The sequence below is a fragment of the Drosophila sulfurigaster genome, chromosome X, assembly GCF_023558435.1.
Source record: "Drosophila sulfurigaster albostrigata strain 15112-1811.04 chromosome X, ASM2355843v2, whole genome shotgun sequence".
NCBI classification, from domain to species: Eukaryota; Metazoa; Arthropoda; class Insecta; order Diptera; family Drosophilidae; genus Drosophila; species Drosophila sulfurigaster.
The window spans coordinates 30,548,608-30,558,305 of record NC_084885.1 but is presented as its reverse complement, the minus strand read 5'-3'; the positions used below and the strand labels follow the sequence as shown (position 1 = coordinate 30,558,305).

Here is a 9,698-nt window from a genome sequence, read left to right as displayed (position 1 = left end):
ATAGAAACTACTCCGAGGCTTGAGGCTCCAAGCAAACCTAACACTAGACTTCAAAAACGCTTGGAAGGCGAACAAACAGGTAATGGAGCTCACACAGCTACTGATCAATCTTCCTTCTTAATGTCAACCCTGATAGATCCCAGAATCACAATAGAAATTACTTCGAGGCTTGAGGCTCCAAGCAAACCTAACACTAGACTACAAAAACGTTTGGCAGGCGAACAAACAGGTAATGGAGCTCACACAGCTACTGATCAATCTTCCTTCTTAATGTCAACCCTGATAGATCCCCGAGTCCAAATAGAAACTACTCCGAGGCTTGAGGCTCCAAGCAAACCTAACACTAGACTTCAAAAACGTTTGGCAGGCGAACAAACAGGTAATGGAGCTCACACAGCTACTGATCAATCTTCCTTCTTAATGTCAACCCTGATAGATCCCCGAGTCCAAATAGAAACTACTCCGAGGCTTGAGGCTCCAAGCAAACCTAACACTAGACTTCAAAAACGCTTGGAAGGCGAACAAACAGGTAATGGAGCTCACACAGCTACTGATCAATCTTCCTTCTTAATGTCAACCCTGATAGATCCCCGAGTCCAAATAGAAACTACTCCGAGGCTTGAGGCTCCAAGCAAACCTAACACTAGACTTCAAAAACGTTTGGCAGGCGAACAAACAGGTAATGGAGCTCACACAGCTACTGATCAATCTTCCTTCTTAATGTCAACCCTGATAGATCCCCGAGTCCAAATAGAAACTACTCCGAGGCTTGAGGCTCCAAGCAAACCTAACACTAGACTTCAAAAACGTTTGGCAGGCGAACAAACAGGTAATGGAGCTCACACAGCTACTGATCAATCTTCCTTCTTAATGTCAACCCTGATAGATCCCCGAGTCCAAATAGAAACTACTCCGAGGCTTGAGGCTCCAAGCAAACCTAACACTAGACTTCAAAAACGTTTGGCAGGCGAACAAACAGGTAATGGAGCTCACACAGCTACTGATCAATCTTCCTTCCTAATGTCAACCCTGATAGATCCCCGAGTCCAAATAGAAACTACTCCGAGGCTTGAGGCTCCAAGCAAACCTAACACTAGACTTCAAAAACGTTTGGCAGGCGAACAAACAGGTAATGGAGCTCACACAGCTACTGATCAATCTTCCTTCTTAATGTCAACCCTGATAGATCCCCGAGTCCAAATAGAAACTACTCCGAGGCTTGAGGCTCCAAGCAAACCTAACACTAGACTTCAAAAACGTTTGGCAGGCGAACAAACAGGTAATGGAGCTCACACAGCTACTGATCAATCTTCCTTCTTAATGTCAACCCTGATAGATCCCCGAGTCCAAATAGAAACTACTCCGAGGCTTGAGGCTCCAAGCAAACCTAACACTAGAATGCAAAAACGTTTACAAAGCCAAGGACTCCAACAGCCTCTGCTTTAAGGTAATACGTTAACTTTTTTGTCAAAATTATAAAACTGAACAACGTCATTATATTCTTTAGCTCATTTCTAGATTCTATATCGACAATAACACTAGACACATTGAACACAATAATTTGCATTTAATCAAAAAAGAAATATAGAAATAGAAAAAAGAAAAACAGCATGATACACAATTTGTAAACAACATTTGATGACGCCAAAACTTGGACGCGTCATCATTTCTTTTTTCGGCAACTTTCATATATAATATTCAGAATTCAAAAATGTTTTGTAAACAATTCATTTTTGTTGCGAAAATAAAATAATAAAAATAATATTAAGCATATTTATAAAATGTATAAATTGATTTTTAATCCGCATCAGCAACCCATAAGTGATTATGAAAATTATAAAAAACAATAACTAGATTTTTAGAGAATTGCAATTTCTGCTCTAAATGCTCTAAATTATAAAATCTATGTCGATTTCTCGATCGATTAAATATGAAAAATATGCAGTGTATGTATTAAGACGTTTATTTAACATAAACTTGGGATTTTTAGGATTCGTTACAATTGGTCTAACTTTTTCCTTGCTACGCTTAAAGTCACAAATATTTGAAGCACACAATGAGAACATCGAAAAATTTAGAAGTAATTAAAAGAAAAACATTTTATATGGTAAAAAAAAATAACTGCTGATAATGTGGCTTCATTATTTTGGCCTATATAGTATATACTAAGCATATAATATAATAGTATATTTTGAATTTAATGGTATGTTATTATACTCAACATTCTCGTATATATTCGGCATTCTACTTTGGTATATTTTAACGGTGACAATCTGGTATTTTTTGTACTCTATTCTAAAATAGTGTAGGAATGTGGTATATCCTTATACTAAATATTTCAGTACATTTTCAGTATTTTATTTTGGTTTATTCTAAACGAAAATGTTGCTATATTTTGAGCTTAGTGGTATGTCGTTATACTGAACACTTTAGTATATATTTGGTATTTTATTTTGGTATAGTTTAATGGTGATATATTTTGTGTACTATTTGTATATTGAGTTGATTATATTGGTATATTCTAAACAATGATGCTGACAATATGGTATATGTGGTATATTTTAAATGTAATAGTATGTTGTTATACTCAACGTTTTAGTATATTTTTAATAATTTACTGGTATATTTTGTACACTATTGTATACTAGTGTAGAAATGTAATAGTATATCATTACAATAAACATTTTAGTATATATTCAGTATTGTATCCGGTATATTTTGTACACAATGGTATATTCGGGATGGAATGATACGGATTCGGAATGTATATGTATATTATGCATATTTTTGGTATATTTTAACGATAATACCGCATTCTCGCAGTGGATTATACGCAAGTATTTTTATTTTGGTATATTCTAAACGATGATGTTGATAATCTAGTATATTTTGTACACAATGGTGTGTTCGGAATGTAATGATATACTTAACATTCTAGCATTATTTATGTATACAATGTATATTTTATATTACAGCATTCTCTGTAGTTTTCCCCACTTGTTTTTTATTATTATATTTCGCATACCTGGAATTCAAGCATGTTTTCTCTTCTAGTGTTTTATGCTGTCACCCACCCCGTAGCTAATCCACCCCGTTGCTTATCATGGCCGGGTATAGGTTATAAAAATTGAATTAAAATCCGCAATGCGCCCACTCTCGCTCGTTGATCATTACGTACGCAAAACAATGCTACAAAACACCACAGCAGCAACAGCAACAACAAAAATAACTACAACAATAATAATAACAACAACATCAGCAACAACAACAACAACAACACGTAGGCGTCCTTCAAGCATGCCAAATTCCAAAATTCTTGCGTCGGTCGACGACGTCGACGTCATTTCATTTCCCCCCCAGCGAGAGAAAGAGATGGCAAGAGTGAGGGTTTCCCTCTCTCCCCTCGCCACAGCCCACAAATTGCAAACGTAAATATTTACACATGTCTTACAAGAGTTGGCGATTTTTCACTGTCCGATTCACTCGGATATCTATAGAACGAACATCAGCTCCGTCAGCTTGCGCTGGCTGCTGCGTTGGAATTTCATTGGCATTTCCAATTTTGTACATTTTCATTTTTGCATACCCCGCAGTCGGCACACATTGAAGGGCATGATGTGTAAGTGAAGAGGGTTAAGTGAGCGAAGATCTGCGATTTTTCGTACTTACAATAACAACTTCAAATTTGGTTGCGAACAGATCAAAATTGTAAAAGTTATTTATGAAGAAATTGTATAGGGAGAGAGAGAGAGAGAGGGAAGAAAAAAAGGTATATTTTGGTATATTTTGAACATAATACTATGGCAATATAACAAATATAGTCTTCGGCATATTCGAGTCTTTTTTCGATGTGTTAATTTGGTATATTTTAAAAATAATCGAGTATTTTAAACGAAATAGTATGTCGATATACCAAAAGAGTCTGCAGTATATCAATTTGGTATATTTTTAGAATAATCGTGCATAACTTGTGCACAAAATTAAGTTCAAAGAGTAACATAAAATGAGGTAATTGTGCAATTATAAATGAAAGTTGTTCAAGCAAATTGCATGGGAGAAAAAAAGGGTCTACTTCAGTCGAGTTTTAGTTGCTTTGTTTGATCATTTGGTATATTTAAAACGTATGTCGATATACTAAAAAATATGATATTCGGTATATTTGAGCCTTTCACTATGTATCAATTTTGGTATATTTTTAAAATAATCGAGTATTGTAAACGTAATGGTAAGTCGATATACCAAATATAGTCTTCGGTATACGAGTATTTCAGTCTTTTTTTCGATGTGTTAATTTGGTAGATTTTTAGAATAATCAGGCACACTTAATGCACAAAATTCACTGTAAAGAGTAACAAAAAGTATGTAAGTAGAATAACTACTACCGGGTATTTAGCAGTCGAGCACACACTCTCCCATCATTTGGATTATATATTTTGATATCGGCACAAGAGAGAGTTCAATGCGAACTGCGGCTGCCAACAGTCAGCGCCATGGAATTTTGAACTCGATCGATTTTGTTTTTTGCCGTAGATCAGGCATGCAAAAAACCAAAGCAGAGAAAGAGAGAGAAAGCCAATGAGGAAGAGAGAGAGAGCGTCCAGCAAATGCACAATTTGATGATCATCAAGAGCAAAGCGAATTTATCTTTTGCACATGACCGCCAATCATCATCTGGGGCCATCAGGGCCAAGTGAGTGCTCATAGTGAGTGCTCATAGTGAATGCCAAGTGAATATACATCATAATCGTCACAATCATCATCATCATCATCATCATCATCATTGGGGAAAATGAAAAAGCAAACAGTTGCGTTTAATAATACAAATAATAATAATAATAATAATAATGATGATAATAATAATAACAATTTCGCTTTTGGCGCAGCGCATTTTGCGTCATTTGGCGCGAGTGTTTTCAACACTTTTCCACCGCCCCGCCCCGCTCCGCCCCTTTTCTTCCCTTCCCTTGGCTTCCCTTCCGTCGATGCCACGCACATCGAAAATGGCTATAAATAACCGCATATTCTGCGCCATAATGCACAATAGTAATAAGCATAAGAATAAAAGCAAAGCGGAATGATTCAGTGTGCGCACGCTGCGTATGCGCAATTTCATGCATTGCGCATACGCCACCGTGCAGAACGCCCACTTTGATTGCGCTCAATCAACGGCCATCGATTGAAGCCGCTGCACTTCATGACTCATCCCTATTCCCCTTTCCCCTTTCCCTTTTCCGTTCACCCCTCTTATTTTGCTTTTGACGTTTTCATTGCTATTTTGAAACAATTGTCTAGGCGTGTGTCATACTCAAAAGACTCATATACTCGCATTCACATTCGCATTCACATATTCACGTATTCGAATGTGTGTTTTCGTATTCAACTTGCAACAAATATTGCCGCCCGGGACGCTCATATTATACACTATACACTATAGACGACGCTACATATTTTTAGATAATCATCTCGAGAAAACCCAAAAATCATCTCAACAGCGAGATGAATGAATAAGTTGCACTAAAATGGCAATACATATATGTATTTTGTGCCCAATTCTGTTTTGTGCTCTGCATTCGTAAGCGTTTTGCTGATAGACACAATTCAATTATACCATATTTCGCTATCAACCATTTTGAGTTCACTTGCTGAAACTCAGCTCAATTTGTTAACAAGATTTGCATTTCGCTTTGTGCTGCATATTCGTAAACGTTTTCATATTCTATAGGATATTTGCAAACCTTGATGCATACTTTCTGTAATTTCACATATTTTAAGAACGATTTTGATGTGTTAAACTGTTTTCAGAAAGGTTTTTGCATTCTACTTTGTGCTGCATATTCGTAAACGTTTCCTTATTTTATGGAATATTTGCAAAGGTTGACTTTCAGTCATTTAAACTATTTTGAGAAAGCTTTTGATTCCATCTGAAATGTGTTAACAAGTTTTGCATTCCATCGCATTCTACTTTGTGCTGCATATTCGTAAACGTTTTTATATTCTATGTTTATTTTTGCTTTCCATATTCTATGGAATATTTGCAAACCTTGATGCATACTTTCTGTAATTTCAAATTTTTTAAGAACGATTTTGATGTGTTAAACTGTTTTCAGAAAGGTTTTTGTATTCTGCTTTGTGCTGCATATTCGTAAACGTTTCCTTATTCTATGGAATATTTGCAAACATTTATGCTGACTCTTTGTCACGCAATTTATATTGCAAATGCTTTTGATTCCATCGCAAATGCGTTAACAAGTTTTGCATTCTGTTTTGTGCTGCATATTCGTAAACGCTTCCAAATTCTATGGAATATTTGCAAAGGTTGACGATGACTTTCAGTCATTTAAACTATATTGAGAATGCTTTTGATTCCAAGGCAAATGTGTTAACACGTTTTGCATTCTGTTTTGTGCTGCATATTCATAAACGTTTCCATTTTCTATATCGTTGTGGGGGACTTTGTCATGCAAACTAAATTTGATTGGTTTGCAAAATTCTCTGTGTGAGTCACAAACATAAATACTATAAATGAATATATGCACATATGTAGCATAGATATATGTACATATGGGAATAGATAGAAGACAAATTGCACTTTCAGTTATGCTTGTAATTAGACGAGTATATTACTTGGTGAATAATCGCAAATGGCAGCGAATGAAATGGCTTTGGGCCAAGCGCAAAGTAATCGCTATACACTATTCGTAGTATCGTGCACTTTTAGGCCTTTCAACGCCCGCAGATGCAAATCAAATAAATTGATGCTAAATGCAAATTTACGACAACAATTTTGTGCAAAAGCATATTGTTAAAAGTGTTTTTCTGAAATGTGCAACACAGGAAATCGCTGAGGCGAACGCATTTTCATTCATGAGTTGATTTTATTTATTGGGGGGAGGCAATGCCAATGCCTGCACAAAATACTATATGTATGTACAATATACATAATCGAGTGTATATATATAGTATATACTATATAGTATACCATATAGTATTCACCTGGCTCTCGTAATGAGCAATTGCCCAACATCGCCATGCACTTGTGGCTGTCAGCCAAAGCAGCCTCCCAAAAAGCAACAATGCATTCCGAATTTGTTTAATTAACGAAATAAACTCATGCTACAAAATATATTTGTAATTTGCACTCGTACTCGTATTTGCGTCCGTAAGATCCTTAATAAATCTCGCATCTCGCCAAATTTGACAAATGACAAGCCAAGGCAGCTGGGCACGCGCACTTAACGCATCTCTAAAATGTATTCAACTATTTAATATATTCTCGTTGTACTTACTGCTTGCTTGCTACACACACATTTGGTTCACTTCTTTATGTCGTGGATCGATTGGATCGAGCTGCGTTTCATCCTCACATAGCTAAAGACGTTCGCATTTTTGAATGGCATCCAACATGCTTACGTCTTCAAGCATGCACTTCTTCCCTCTTCTATTCGCCCAACTAGTGATGAGCGCGTGACACGACACGACACAGCACGAACGATAAAACACGACACGACACGATACGATACAACTTGACACGAGACGAAACGATACAACACGACACGATACAACGTGGCTTCCTTAAATGATATACTAATTATAACTCATTATTAAACATGAATCAAACATTATCTGTTCATTAACATTACTCTCTTTATAACTACTCTAGAAAATACTGCATTTTTACGCATAAATACTATATATTATATTTAATGCTATTTGCTTATTAACAACAATATTTTTATTTCTTTTTTAATAAAAATTCATTTGAATTCATTGCAAATATGCATAATAATGTTATATTATTTTCAATAAACATAAATCTAGTACTTTTCAAGCAAAGTATTACACGAAAATACTGTTTGTTTACGATAAAATACTAGGCTTCTTTTTTGTAGACAACCTTTTTTGATTTCAACTAAAATTCAAATTTTTTTCATTCAAACTAAATCTTGAATTTTGGAAGTAGAAAATTCAAGTTTACTATGATAATAAATGCTTAACTACTTTTGAAATACAATTATTTTATTATTTAAACTATTATTACAAAAATGCTGTTTTTGGACCGATAAATACTAAGTATTTAATGATCTTTGCTCATCAATATTTGTTCATTTTTTATAAAAACTCATTTGATTCCATTAAAAATATGCTTAATCACTTTTAATTTAAATTTTAATAAACAAAAATGTAAAATTTACAAGAAAATAATGTTTATTTACTTTAATTTGGTTTCTTTTATTAAGCAACCTATTTGGTTTTAATCAAAACTCAAAGTTTATTTCATTTACCATAAATGTCGAATTTTTGAACCGAGTATTATAGGAATAAATAGTTTACTGATAAATACTGATCTACTCTTTGTATGGTAAAATACTATTTTTGGTGGCAAATATTTTTGGCTATATTTAAACTGTCGTTAAATAATTGACGTATTATTAATTGTTAATAATCTTGAGATATGCAGTTTCCTTACAAAATATATGCTAAAGCACCTTTAGAAATATGCGCTATGAAAATAGATGTGTTGCTATTGATTGATGATCTGTCTCTGCTATTGGTTTGGGGCGTGTCACGCGATCAGCTCCCAGTCGCAATCGCAATCGCAATGGGGCAGGAGGGATCAAGGGTGGAGATAGTCGATTGGTTAGACGTACATACATATGTGCAGCAGGTACGATATATAATATGTTCATTCGTCCCTGATCACCGCATCATATTGCACTGACGCCGCAGACGAAGAAGAAGATGAAGACGAAGACGAAGTCCGATTGCGAACGAAGTCTGATCACTTGTCGTTTAGATGACACAATCTATTTTTGATTGTCTTTACGTCTGGCGGACTGATCAGATAATCAAAGGGGGGCAGATGCTGTCGCCACACACACATAGAAAGAGAGCACTTCCGGTTTTTCCCAAACGACAATGTCAGCCAAAACTATGTGAATTCAAATTTGTTGCGAATTCGAATGTTTGTTTGCCTAGTAACCACAAGAAGAAGAAGAACAGCCTTCGTTTCAATCTTTAATGATTGGATTGCGGTTGCTTCTTCTTCTAATCGAGAGCCTAACCCCAACCTTAACCTCAAACGCAACGAAGCGACGCGTCTTCTTCTTTGTTCTTTAGAATCGTCTTTCAACAAGCCATTCAAATTGCATTCTCTCTCTCTCTTTGCATTAAGTAATGCGCGCCAGGTGTTTGCTTTAAGCTCTTAAGTGGCGGTAAATATTTTGGTCAACTATGTTACAAAAGAGTGCTCTTAATACAGCAATTGATGCCTAGGGAAAAAAACTCTATGCTACAGTTAGATTTTATATTCCATAAAGCAATAAAGAAAATACATATATCATAAGATTCAAGAATATTTTAATTAATTAGATCTTCCTCAAGTTGTATCAAACTTCACGAATACAAAGACTGACAGAGAGTAAAGTGTTATTTATATAGCTAGATCAAACTTCTATACACAGAATATAGCATAACTTTCATTTCATACTAATTATGACATTAACGGACTTGCCGTAAAGTTAACGATTTGTTAAACTCGCACAATTTTGATTAAAATCGTGTGCGTTATCATTGCAGCATTGTTTTTATTGATATTGTCTCGAGCGCAACAGAGCAAGAAAACTGCCTAAATTTAAAAGAAAATGTTGAGAGCAGCTGTGGAAATGTTGTTTTTATTTTCTTAAAACGTGAGAGTCTCT

General features: G+C 35.2%; 1 long non-coding RNA gene across 1 annotated transcript; it reads left to right on the top strand.

Annotated features, from left to right (window-relative positions):
- Positions 1–1,239: 1,239 nt before the first annotated feature.
- LOC133849312 (uncharacterized) lies at positions 1,240–1,560 on the top strand. Its single transcript, XR_009895356.1, has 2 exons — positions 1,240–1,447; positions 1,519–1,560. It is a non-coding gene; the product is annotated as an uncharacterized LOC133849312 (long non-coding RNA).
- Positions 1,561–9,698: the final 8,138 nt, after the last annotated feature.